Genomic DNA, 13,163 nt, shown 5'->3' with positions numbered 1-13,163 from the left:
CAGAACAGAAGGATACAGTAACTATGGATACAGTGGTTAGCACTGCTGCCTCACAGCGTCAGGGACCCGGGTTCAATTCCCACCTCAGGTGACTGCCTGTGTGGAGTTTGCATGTTCTCCTCGTGTCAGCGTGGGTTTCCTCCGGGTGCTCCGGTTTCCTCCCACAGTCCAAAGATGTGCAGGTCAGGTGAATTGGCCGTGCTAAATTGCCCGTAGTGTTAGGTAAAGGGGTAAATGTAGGGGAATGGGTGGGTGGTGGGTCGGTGTGGACTTGTTGGGCTGAAGGGCCTGTTTCCACACTGTAAGTAATCTAATCTAATCTATAGATCACCATGATGGGGAAGATCTTTTATAAGTACTGTCCAAACAGTGTGGCCTGTAAGACCTTAGTACAGTGGGGACAAATGCCGAGATCAATAAGATTCTGAGCTCATATTAAAGGAGGAGAATGCACCGAGAGATATGTTCTGGGAAAGGAAGCAGTTGCCAAGGGAGACAGTTGCAGATTATGTTCTTGAGTTAAAGAAACTCTCTCGTCACAGTGGGTACGTGCAGACTTACCATTCAACCTCCAAAATGTGTTTTCAGGATGCTTGAAAGACAATAAAATCCAGAGCATATGCAATTGCATATACAGTATGTGGAAACTGAAGAAGTTAATGTTATCAAGCAGGATTCAGTCAGAGACAGGACCATAAACAGTACATGTATTTCATAATCAGAGGGATGAAAGGCAGATATTCTCAACTTCCTTTCCTTGTTGATACAGCTCCAGCTATATCCATTATCTCAGAAGAGAGTAGAGGAAATCAATAAGTCACATTCTCTTACCCAAAACCACTGTGAAACCTCGATGAAAGTGGGTACTGCAGGTGCTGGAGATTAGAGTCAAAATTAGACTGGTTCTGGAAAAGCACAGCAGGGCAGGCAGCATCCGAGGAGCAGGAAAATCGACGTTTCGGGCAAAAGCCCTTCATCAGGATGAATTTCTTGATGACGGGTTTTCGCCCGAAACGTCGATTTTCCTGCTCCTCGGATGCTGCCTGCCCTGCTGTGCTTTTCCAGCTCCACTGTGAAACCTGCCAGTTATTGCAGTAACAGAATTGCAGTGCTGTGTGAAGTTAATGTTCGGCTGGAATGCGGGGATATATCTTACTGATTGCCATTGCAGTAGGAGATGGGAATACTTTGTTACACTGCCCTCTCTGTTGGTGAGGTGCAAAGACAGGTAGACCGCCTGCAGTGTATCCACATGGTGAGTTTATTCACTGTGTAATACACACCAGCTGTCACTCAGAGGCAGCCCAGATTATAAAGCAGTAATCATGTGAACATTTGCACTAAATTCCTCTAATTTATTGACTTAACATAGCAGGAAGAAAAATGGCAATAGCCATGTGAAGATTTATCTGATAACAGCTCTGGCAATCTCTACTTGCATTCTTTAACACGTTATGGGAGTAGGATAGAAACTTGGCCAGTATGACTGTGTGTCTCTAGTGTGAATATAGTTACGGCATCATACGTCTAGTTGCATAAGTTAACTTGGTAGCAAACTACTCGTGTACTTTCACAACAATGTCGTGGTATTGTCATTAGACTAGTAATCCAAAGCACCGGGCTAATGTTTGAACTTTGCCATGGTAGTGAGTAATTGTGACCAATGTCCCCAAATCTTCACCCCGTTTTCCCACCTGGATCCTCCCCTAACACCAGCCAGACCTCAGCCCATGCCCCCATCAGGGCCCCAATCCTCACCCAGATCCTCCAGCCATTCCCCACCCGGATTCTTTCTTAGTCCCACATGGCCTCTCCCTACTCTGCACCCCAAACTCCCCTCTCACTTACTGTGTGCCTCCCTGACTTCCTACATAGAGCAGTGCTTTTGCATCCAGACGTACGTCATTGGGTGTAAAATATGGTGAGACATCCAGAGGTCAGAGATGCTGTGTATGAAATACTCATCCTTCTGGGCTGGTGAACTAGTGAATCTAGTTCCGTTCTTGCAAAAGGCTAAACCTGAAGAACTCCACCGGGCACAATTGCAAATGTTTCAATGTTCCCACTTGGACTGCTCTGGTGAGAATATTGATGGCCAGAAGTGCAATATTAATGAAGGAGAATCAAAGATTTCCCCAGATATTGAGAAGCAGATTAATCTGGAACTAAAGTGCACTCTTGTCAAAAGAGAAAGTGAAGAATATTTAATTATCCTGAAACGGATACAAACTAAACGCAACAACAACTTGCATTCATCTAGCAACTTTCATGTAACACGGGCAACATCCCAAAGGGTTTCAAACTGAAATTAAACAGCTGTTTGCGCAGAAATTAAGTAAGAAGCTGGTCTCAATAATCAAAAATACAACACCCACCTATTTTAGTTTAAAATGTCCGTTGCTCCTTTTATATGGACAGAGGGAAATTAAATCCTGGATATGGTAAAAGAGGACTTTTGAAACCAGAAGGCTGTATAGTCAGAGCATTGACAAGAAATGATGATGACAGATAATGAGGTCAACGATTTAGACCAGCTGTAAAATTACTAGAAGCCATCTTGCTCAAAATATTGTGTTGAGGTTATACGAGATTTGGATGAGCCCTCTTCTGGAGTATTGTATCCAGTTCTGGTCGCCCTGTTATAGGAAGGATATTATGAAGCTGGAGAGATTTCAGAAGAGATTTACAGTTGGCATAAATGGAGGTTATGAGTTACAAGGGAGAGGCAGGATAGGCTAATGATTATTTCACAGTAGGAGGTTGAGGGGGTGACCTTATTAGAAATTTATAAAATCATAAAAAGTACAGATAAAGTGAAAGGCAAGTGTCGTTTCTCTGGGGTGAGGAATTTCAAAACTGCAGGCATTTTTTAAGGTGAGAGGAGAAGGATTTCAAAAAGACATGGGGGGGTTGACTTTTTTACACAGAGAGTGGTTTGTGTGCAGAATGAACTTCCAGGGGATGTGGTAGATGTGGGTGTAGCTACAACGTTTAAAAGACATTTGGATAAGCTCATGAATAGGAAAGGTTTGGAGGGATATAGGCCAAGGGCAGGCAGGTGGGACTAGTTTAGTTTGGGATTATGGTCAGCATGGACTGGTTGGGCCTAGGGATCTGTTTCCCTGCAGTATGACTCTATCACTCTATACGTCTCAGACTAGTCAAACAACAGTCTGACACTATCACACTTACTGACCTCCCAGGTGCCCCCTGGTTATGTACTGTCCCACCATCGAGACAGAGCCACTGGAGATGGTGGTGCCCAGTCAGGAAGGAATTGCCAGAGGAGTCTTCTGCATTGGCTCCAAATGCCAAACACAGATTACCATCTCCCAATAACCTCACTCTGCCCTTCCACCTCGGGAAATGTTGGGAATACTCAAGTTGGGCAGCATCTGTGGAGGGAAACAGAGATAATGCTTCAGGTTACCCATCCTCCATCAGAACACATATCTGCCTCAGATATCTGGCCATGTCTGTTAAACTGAGCCTGTGGCAAATGATAAGAAAACCAACAAGAGGGTAAAACCTCCTTTGACATCGTGCCCACCAACCTACCTGCTACAAATGGGCCTGTTTTTGCAGTATTGATAGGAGTCACCACTCTCAGTCTTTGTGGATTTGAAATACCCAGGATACCCTCTGCCAAGATGTTTGTGCTAAACAGGATTGATTCAGGACAGATCATTCCTGGGTATTTCAAATCCACAAAGACTGAGAGTGGTGACTCCTATCAATTCTGCAAAAACAGGCCCATTTGTAGCAGGTAGGTTGGTGGGCACGATGTCAAAGGAGGTCAACAGCATCTATAGCACTGACTCAACCACGACCTGCAACCTCATGGTCGGACATGTCCCTCACTTTACCATTACCATCAAGCCAGAGACAAGCCTAAGTTTAATGAGGAGCAGATATACCTGCAAATGATGTACCAAACTGGTGAAGCTACAAGATAGGATTACTCAGACCATATAGAGAAAGCAGCATGCTATAGACAGGGCTAAGTAATCTCGTAACCAATGGCTATGGTCAGACAAAAGTCCTACCTGTTCTGAAGGAGGGTCACCGGACCCGAAACTTTTACTCTGCTTTCTCTCCACAGGTGCTGCCACACCTGTTGAGTTTCTCCAGCAACGTCTGTTCGCCTTTCAAAAGTTCTACAATCCTGCCTCATCCAGTTGTAAAAGGTAGTGGGCAATGAAACAACAAAGCTGAGGAGAAGGCAAATGTCTTTGTCCTGAATGTTGCTAGAGTGTAAAGCACAGGGCTCAACCATTTGCAATCAGTTTGTGCTGAGTAAATGATGGGAAGTGTTATCATTGGCGTCTAATCAGCAGCAAGATGCTCAGTGACACCCAGTTTGGGTTCCACCAGGGCCATTCAACTCATGATCTCATTACAGCCTTGGTTCAAACCCGGACAAACGAGCTAAGATCAAGAAATGGGGTGAGAGCAGCTGCCCTTGATATTAAGGCAGCATTTGACTGTGGCATGATCCATACTTCAAGGACACCAAGTGAAGCTGAAGCCGATGGCACTCTGAGTGAAAGATTTCCACCGTTGGAGTTGTGCCTAGCACAAAAGAAACTGGTTGTATTTGTTGGAGACCTATCATCTCAGCCTCAGGACATCACTACGGCAGTGTCCTCGGCCTAACTGTTTTGAATTGCATTAATAAATGTCATTGCAACATAAGGACAGAATTGTGAGGTTCGCTGGGCTATCAACCAGTTCCATTCACAGCTCTTCAGAGTGCAACTCAAGTCCAGGAAATACTCATCTCCAACAAAGAGACAGTCTAATGACCACCCTCTTGATGCTCAACACTAGATTTTCCCACTTTCCTGGGAATCACTACTGACCAGAAACTGAACTGGACCTACCATATAAATGCCATGTCGACAACAGCAGGTCTGTGGCTGGGAATTCCATGGCAAGTAATTCATCTCCTGACTCCGCAAATCATTCACAATGATCAACAAGGCATAATTCACGAGTGTGATGCTAAACATTCCAATTGCCTGAATTATTGCAGCTACAATGACAATCAGGAAGTTCAACACCATCCAGATCAAAAGCAGTCAATCTCTCACAGGGTACCAAATCTGCTGATTTGCTATTTCCCATTTAACATTACAGACCAATACCAGTTTGACCGTCACTAAATCTCGTTGCTTTTGGTTGCTCCTTGGAGTTCCTTCAAAAAGATTTTACAAACATTTGATCAGTCGTTAATACCCATCTTCTTCTTCTAATATACCTGATCATTTTCACACTTAAACATCCCCCAGCAAGCACATCGCTATAATTTCCATTCTCATTATAGCGTTCTTAAATGTCATTTCAATCCCCTCTTCATTGTGCTCTTTTGGTACAATACCTTTATGTTCTGTATTGCTGGTGAATGTCCAAAGAAAGAGAAGAATTGAAGGAAAACAGACAGAAAGCCTTGGTTACTGAGTGCTTTAGTCAGTTTGGGATTTGTACAGATGATAAAATGGGATTTATTAAGAGGACATAGCAATTTGCTTTACAAGAGATCACTTGCAAAAGCCTGGCTAACTTTTCAAGTACTGACTAGTGTCAAACTGGTGTTGTGAATGATCATCTCATATTCCATTTTAGGCTACAAATTCTAAATCTTTCTTCCACTGATCTAGTCTGCAAACCTCACAATTCAGTTTGCAATCAGCCATTTTTCCTTTTTCCCTGAACAGGGCAAAACGTTGGCACATGCTAAGATTTCACTCCATAATCTGCACCGGGGAATTTTCATCACGGGTCTACATTGAGCCCAATCAATACTTACATTGAACATTAAATGTTCAATAGACTTTCCTGAATTGAACCCTAAAGAGGGCAGAGAGATTAATGTCTGTGAAAGATAGTTCTCGTCCTTCATTGTTAATATAGAAAAGGAATTTACAAATAAGACATTCTGGGGCGTGTAAGGGTTTTTATACAACCATCTGAATTAGGAGCAGGTGTAGAAAATTCAGTCCCTCAAACCTCATCTGTTATTCAGTAATATCATGGACTGATCTGATTGTAACCTTGAATCCCCAGTCTTACATATCACTGATAACCTTTCACAACATTGCTTAACAAGAATGTACCCATTTCAGCATTAAAGACATTCAAGGACTCTGCTCCCACCATCTTTTCAAGAAAAGAGATCCAAGGACTCATAATCCTGTGTGAAAATATTTTTTTTTGCCTCATCTCTGTTTCGAATGGACAAAGCCTGACTTTTCAAAAGCTCTATCTCGATCAGATTCCCTACAGTGTGGAAACAGGCCTTTTAGCCCGACAAGTCCACACCAACCCTCCGAGGAGTAACCCACCCAGATTCCTCTCCCCTATATTTACCCCTGACTAATGCACCTAACACTACGGGCAATTTAGCATGGCCAATTCACCTAACCTGCACATCTTTGGACTGTGGGAGGAAACTGGAGCAAACCCACGCAGACACCAGAAAAATGTGCAAACTCCACACAGTCACTCGCCTGGGGCGGGAATCAAACCCGTGTCCCTGGCACTGTGAGGCATTAGTGCTAACCACTGAGCCACCGTGCCACCCCTCTTGATTCTCCTGTAAGAGGCAACATCTTGGTTATGCTCTCGAGCTGATGATATGAAAGGTGTTAGGTATTACTGGGTGTGTCAGATCCCAGACTGAAATATGGCCTGATAGATCATATTGTGCTTTAACTCTATTAATAAAGGTGGTCTCTACATGAAATGCAAGCAACAAAAAAGCTGTTGATCTGGTTTCAACAATACAACAAAGGTTTATTTTGCAAAAGAAAATAAGGTAAATTGTAATCGAGCCAAATATTTCCATAAAACCTATTTTGAAAGATTTCAAAACACTCAGTTGTTCTGACCCAGAAATAGACAACCACATGAAAGCACCCTCCCTATCCCTGTATTTACATCACAGTCAAATTAAAAACTCAACGGCACTTAAAATCACACCAACAGCTTCAAACCAGACTTCCTGAATAACCAATACCACATAGCAAGTTTATAGAATAAACAAAAGAATTAACAACGTATTAATATTGCAGCAGCTTTAGCAGAACAAAATTAAACAACTAGGCAATGTAATTGATGTTTATGATTTAACTCCAACCTTCTTTGGTGCTAGCCTTCACTCAAAGAAAGATTGACAAACAGACACAGTGAAGGGTTACATTAAAAAAATAGATATAACTGACCAGTTCACATAAGCGGTTTCCATGATGCATAGTATCATAGGAACATGAGATTGTATCTTGTTTGGTTTCTGAAGACATCAACCAATGCAAAATCTTTCTGTAGGCACTGAGGAATAATCACTTAATACTTATAACTAAGATGCTAATCTCCAAGCCTTCAGTAAGTTGATAATGGGTGTATAATCTAAGAGCAAATAAACCTCTGTCCTGTAGCTTTGGCAGCCAAAATCCATCTGACTTAAACACAGTTCAAAAATCTATTTAAACTGTGGTTACTCCTTTTTTCCCAACATTCTCTTGGTTAGGCTTCTTGGCACAGGTGTACTGAGAGGCTCCTGTTAACATTCAAACATCTGCCACCTATGTGAGCAGAATGCATCATCTCCAGAACCAAAATATCAAGAATAAGCCTGCGATTAACTTTCTGGTCTGGCCTCATTAACAAATATGTTTATAGTTGTCCTTTGTTTTAAAGAAAGAGTTGCTGCTCACAGTCCAAAGGTCAAATTCAGCTCTCAACCCAGAGTTCACAGCTCCAAACCAAAAATGATAAAACAAAGAAAAAAGTGCTGATGGTGCTTAAGCAGTAAAAATATAACATTCTATCTATCTTAACATCTCTTTACAGTACTCAAACACGACAGAGAATCCCCATCTCTATCACCTCTTACCTCTATCTTAACTGTTGCTTTACATTTCCAGTCTTGAGTCTGGTAGCCCCTGCCAGAAAACTGAGCTTAGATTTTCTCAACTTCAAATAATCCGGCTGGGAACCTTCAAACTAACACCTAAACACTAAGACAATCTATTTTTAACTTTTCTAAACTGACTGCTTGCTCCAAGGGAACTGTGGTCTTATATCTAACTGCAACAAGGACATCTGCAAAGTGCAAAACTATGGATATTTCCCTAAAGCAAAAGAAAATAAAATCAATCCCTGTCCTTTTGACCGATTGCAGGTTAATGTTCTTCAGTGTTTATTCTGCCCACTCGTAAAACTTTCCCGTTGTAAATAAATAAACACAAGGAACTTTCTCTTGTATGATTTCAATAAAAATCAATAGCTCCAGAAAAGCTGACAAGTTAATCATCAAACCTGCTCAGTTATACAGCCCAAGACCTACATGCCTCTAGTTAAAAAAGCCAAAGTCTAAAATTAAGATGGTAACACATATATATATATACATAAATCACACACCTTAAATCACGTCCACATCTACCTTGTAAAGTTCACTCAGGGTCTTGTATGTTTCAATTGAGTCACCTCTCATCTTCTAAAGTTCAATGGATACAAGACTAGATCAGAATGGTGCTGGAAAATCATAGCAGTTCAGGCAGCATCTGAGGAGCAGGAAAATCGACGTTTCGGGCAAAATCCCTTCATCAGGAATAAGGCAGAGAGCCTCCAGGGTGGAGAGATAAATGGGAGGAGGGTGGGGTAGGGAGTTTGTACTGGTTGTCCTGTTCAGATCCAAACTGTGTTGGTTTGCCCGTAGTCTGGAGTTCACGTGGGATCAGTTGGTTGTGGAGGCAAGCACTGAGGAAGCAGATGTGGCTGTGGTAGCGAGTCTGTTTCAGTACATAGTTGAAGGGCTTCGGGGCAGAGGAGATGATGTGGGGGTTACAGTGAGACAGAGACTCACTGAGATCCTTGTAGAGGGAGGAGGAGAACTTCCTCAAGGTAGGCAGCCTTGCAAGAGGATTCACTGTAAGGTTAAAATCAACGAGGCGAAAGTGAGGACTACAGATGCTGGAAATCAGAGTCAAGATTAGAGCGGTGCTGGAAAATCACAGCAGGTCAGGCAGTATCCGAGGAGCAGGAAAATCAACGTTTCGGGCAAAAACCCTTCATCAGGAATGAGGCAGGGAATTCTAGTTTCCTAACCCCTCTTCCATTGTCATTTTCTTCTCTCTGATGTTCACGTTCAAGCTTTTTAAGTTCTAGATCCTTTTTTTTGTCTCAAGCTTCTTGAACTGTAACTTAATACGAATGGATTTGATGTCTCACCACCTGGAGCGCCTGGTCTGGTTTGTAGCTCATTAAGCCCAAATGCTGTGCTAGTCTGCCAAGTATTTTTTGGTTGTCTAAGCCCTGGCGAGCAATTTGACCTCTAGTTTACTTGACAGTTCAATCAACCTGGTTTTTGGGAAATTTTGTGATACCATCAGGGGCATCACTCCTGCCTGCAAAAAGGCTCTTCCATTTTCTAATACCGTCTTAGTTTTGATAGCTCAAAACCTGGAGTCTTCTTTTGTTCCTTCCCAACTCCACACCCCATCTTGCGTTGTCTTTATTCTAAAATGCCCTGACCAGGAATTTCCAACCTGAACACCAAAGACAGACAAAGCATAAATATTAAGAGTGAAAACATGTAAAGTAAAAACTGGGAAGCTCAGTTCGACGGCACCAGTTGGGAACAGAAGAGCTGATGCAGAGTTTTTTTGAGTTTCCTCCAATTCCTTTTGGATCTTTGCTTTTGACATGAGGCTATTCACTCACAGTTACCCTCTTTCATTCACCAATGAAGGATTAAACTTTCATTCTCTTTGAAGGTGATTTTTTTCCCTCCCTCAACAGGGAAGAAAATAACATTGTACACAGCTCACAATGTGCTCCGGTAAATGCGATGTCTAAATCTGCATCCATCTCTTTGCACAATCTCTCTGGTTTTAGGCATAACCTTTTTTTTAGTCAAGATTAGTGTGGTGCTAGAAAAGCACAGCAGGTCAGGCAGCATCCGAGGAGTAGGAAAATCGATGTTTTGGGCAAAAGCCCTTCATCAGGATTCCTTCTGTGCTGTGCTTTTCCAGCACCACTCTAATCTTGACTCTGATCTCCAGCATCTGCAGTCCCCACTTTCACCTTTCACACTGCTCAAAGCTAAAAGGAATAAAAAGCTTTGGACTTTATAGCCACTTCTGACATTTTACTTATATTCTCAATGGTGAAGACTGACCCAAAATACCTGTTCAATTCAACAGCCATCTCCTTATTTTCCATTTTAAATTATCCAGGTTCACTTTCTGTACAACTAATGCTCACTTTATTAACACTTCTCTTTCTAAAGATTTATAGCTACATTTCCCATTTTTTTTGTGTGTGTTTCTGGCTAGCTTTCACTTTAATTTTCGGACCAGGATCCTGATATTGGGATCAAATGCAGATCCCAGTCCCGTGCAGTGAAGGAAATTGTCAGCTGATGCGATTTGCTAAGGAATGGCCAATCACTGGCCAGTGGGTGGCATCATCATCATCCAGTTCCTGGCACCAAGTTAGACACGTGATGCTGGAGGACCAATAGGAGGTCTTATATCAATGAAACTGCCTGCTGTTTCAGGAAAGGAAGAAAGAGAGAACCCCAAAGAGAGCCCCTCTCAGCACATTTAAAAGATTTGAGTGTGATAATGACCAAAGCTTCCAGACTACCATGTTGGATAGGGACATCAATCCAAAAGCTAGACAGGAGCCATTGCTCTGGTCATCTTTTTAGTGAATGTGGGGAGTGGGCCTTTAAGTCATTCTGAAGTTCTCCACTTCCCACCCTGGCCTGGTGTACCCCTGGAAGACCACTTGCTTTCACTGGCCATGTTTTGGGAGCCCACTGCAAATGGAGAATTCCAATTGGTTTTCATTGTTTTCAGGCACTTCACTCTGATTCCTCCTGCTCAGTCCCCCAGCAGGCTAGGAATCTGACAGTAAATAATTTCACTTCTGACTCCCCAAGACCCTGTCCACCATCTAAAAACACCATTCCTGATGAAGGGCTTATGCCCGAAACATCGATTCTCCTGCTCCTTGGATGCTGCCTGACCTGCTGCGCTTTTCCAGCACCACATTTTTCAGCACCATCTAAAACACACAGGTCTGGAGTATGGTGGTAATAACTCCCCACTTGCCCGAATGGGTGTGGTTCCAGCAACTCTCAAGACGTTTGGCACCATCCAGGACAAAGCAGCCTGCTTCACTGGCACCACATACACAAGCATTCGCTCCCTCTCCAGACGATGCACTGGAGCAGTTTACCAGGACTCCTGAGACAGCACCTTCCAAACCCATGCCCACTTCCATCCAGAAGGACAAGGGCACCAGGTACATGGGAACACCACCACTTGTAAGTTCCTCTCAAAGCCACTCTCCACCCTAACGTCCTTCAGGGTCACTGATTCTAATTCCCTCCCTGACAGCATTGTGGGTCAACCTACAGCAAATAGACCGTAGCATTTCAATACCGCGCCCCCACCCCCCCCAACCCACCACCAACAACACCAACCACCTTCTCAAGGGCACCTAAAGGTCCACGTCACCTGAACAAATTTTTATTTTAAATATCTTTGAGACAAGAAGATTCATGTCGCTTTCTGACTGTGACATACTTCTGCCTGACCTCCCTGTGCGACCGTTATAAACCATGAATCAGGTTCTCACTCCTGACACGATCACTCAGAGGAAGATCCCTCCTACAATTCACATTCTGTAAACTGAAGTGGCAAGATGGGAGACGGACAATTATTGAGTCAGGTATTATAGCATTCTCATAGAACCTGCTTCAAATAAAGAGATTTGCCCAGGAAGAGTCAGTGGGAAACTATCTCGCCTCGTGCGCCATGTTTTCCAACGTTCAACCTGGATGAAGGGTTCTCCTCGTTGCTGTATCACAGTCCACATTAATGATCATTCAGCACAGACCTTTCAAAGAATCACAGATGGCACCGCTCAGAAGGCAGGATTGCTCTGACTAATTATGTCATTTTCCACGAGTTGATGTAACAATAACATGTATTCGGTTTTATCAGTTGAGAATTCCTAACTGGGCATGAGGCTGAACAGAAATGGCAAACATAAAACCGAACAATGTCAGACACAGGTTAATAGTAACCCTCTCGCCCCGACTCAAGGACTGTGGCTTTTCTTTTGCATTCATTTATAGTTTAAGAGCATCATTAGCTGGGTCACCACTTGCTACCCATTTCAAACTGCCTTGGGGAAGCTGTCTGTTGGTGACCTGCTGCAATCCACAAGATACCAATACCCACAATGCCATTAGGAGGGGAATACTGGGAGTTTGATCCAGCAACAGTGAAGGAATAGTGACCCATTTCCAAGTCAAGATGGTGAATAGAATCCCTACGGTGTGGAACATACCCTTCAGTCCAACAAGTCCACACCGACCCTCTGCAGTGTAACCCACACACACACACATTCCCCTACCCTATTATCCTATATGTACCCCTGACTAATGCAGCTAACCTGCACATCCCTGAACACTATGGGCAATTTAGCATGGCTAGCTCACCTAACCTGCACATCTTTGGATTGTGAAAGGAAACTGGAGCACCTGGAGGAAACCCACACAGATTTGGGGAGAATGTGCAAACTCCACACAGACAGTCGCCCGAGGCTGGAATCGAACCCGGGTCCCTGGAACTGTGAGGCATCAGTGCTAACCACTGAGCCACCGTGCCACCTTAAGAGACTTGCAAAGGTAACCTGTGGGCAGTGGTGGTCCATATATCCGCTGCCCCGTAATCCTGGATGTTAGAGGTCACAGGTTTAGAAGGTGCTGTCTAAGGAGCCTGGGTGAGTTGTTGCAGTGCATCTAGTAGATGGTACACCCTGCTGCCACTGTGCATCTGTGGTGAAGGAAGTGACTGGTGAAGGTGATGGATGTGGTGCCAATGAAGTGGGTGCTTTGCCTTGGATGATGTCAAGTGTCTTGAGTTTTATTGGAACTGCACCCATCCAGGTAAGTGGGAAGTATCCTCATTACTTGTGAGGCATTTTGCCTGGACTAGAACTCAAGGGCAAAGTTTAAGAGTGGGAGGTATCCTCTTTAAGACAGAGATGAGGAGAAAATTAATCTCCCAGAGGGTCATTAGTGTGGGGAGTTCTCCCCCCACCCCGAATGCCGTAGAGGCTGGGTTGTTGAATTAATTCAAGGC

Source organism: Chiloscyllium punctatum, chromosome 15 (genome assembly GCF_047496795.1).
Source record: "Chiloscyllium punctatum isolate Juve2018m chromosome 15, sChiPun1.3, whole genome shotgun sequence".
In the NCBI taxonomy this organism is placed as follows: Eukaryota; Metazoa; Chordata; class Chondrichthyes; order Orectolobiformes; family Hemiscylliidae; genus Chiloscyllium; species Chiloscyllium punctatum.
The sequence above is the reverse complement of the archived record's forward strand: the minus strand, read 5'-3'. Positions refer to the sequence as shown.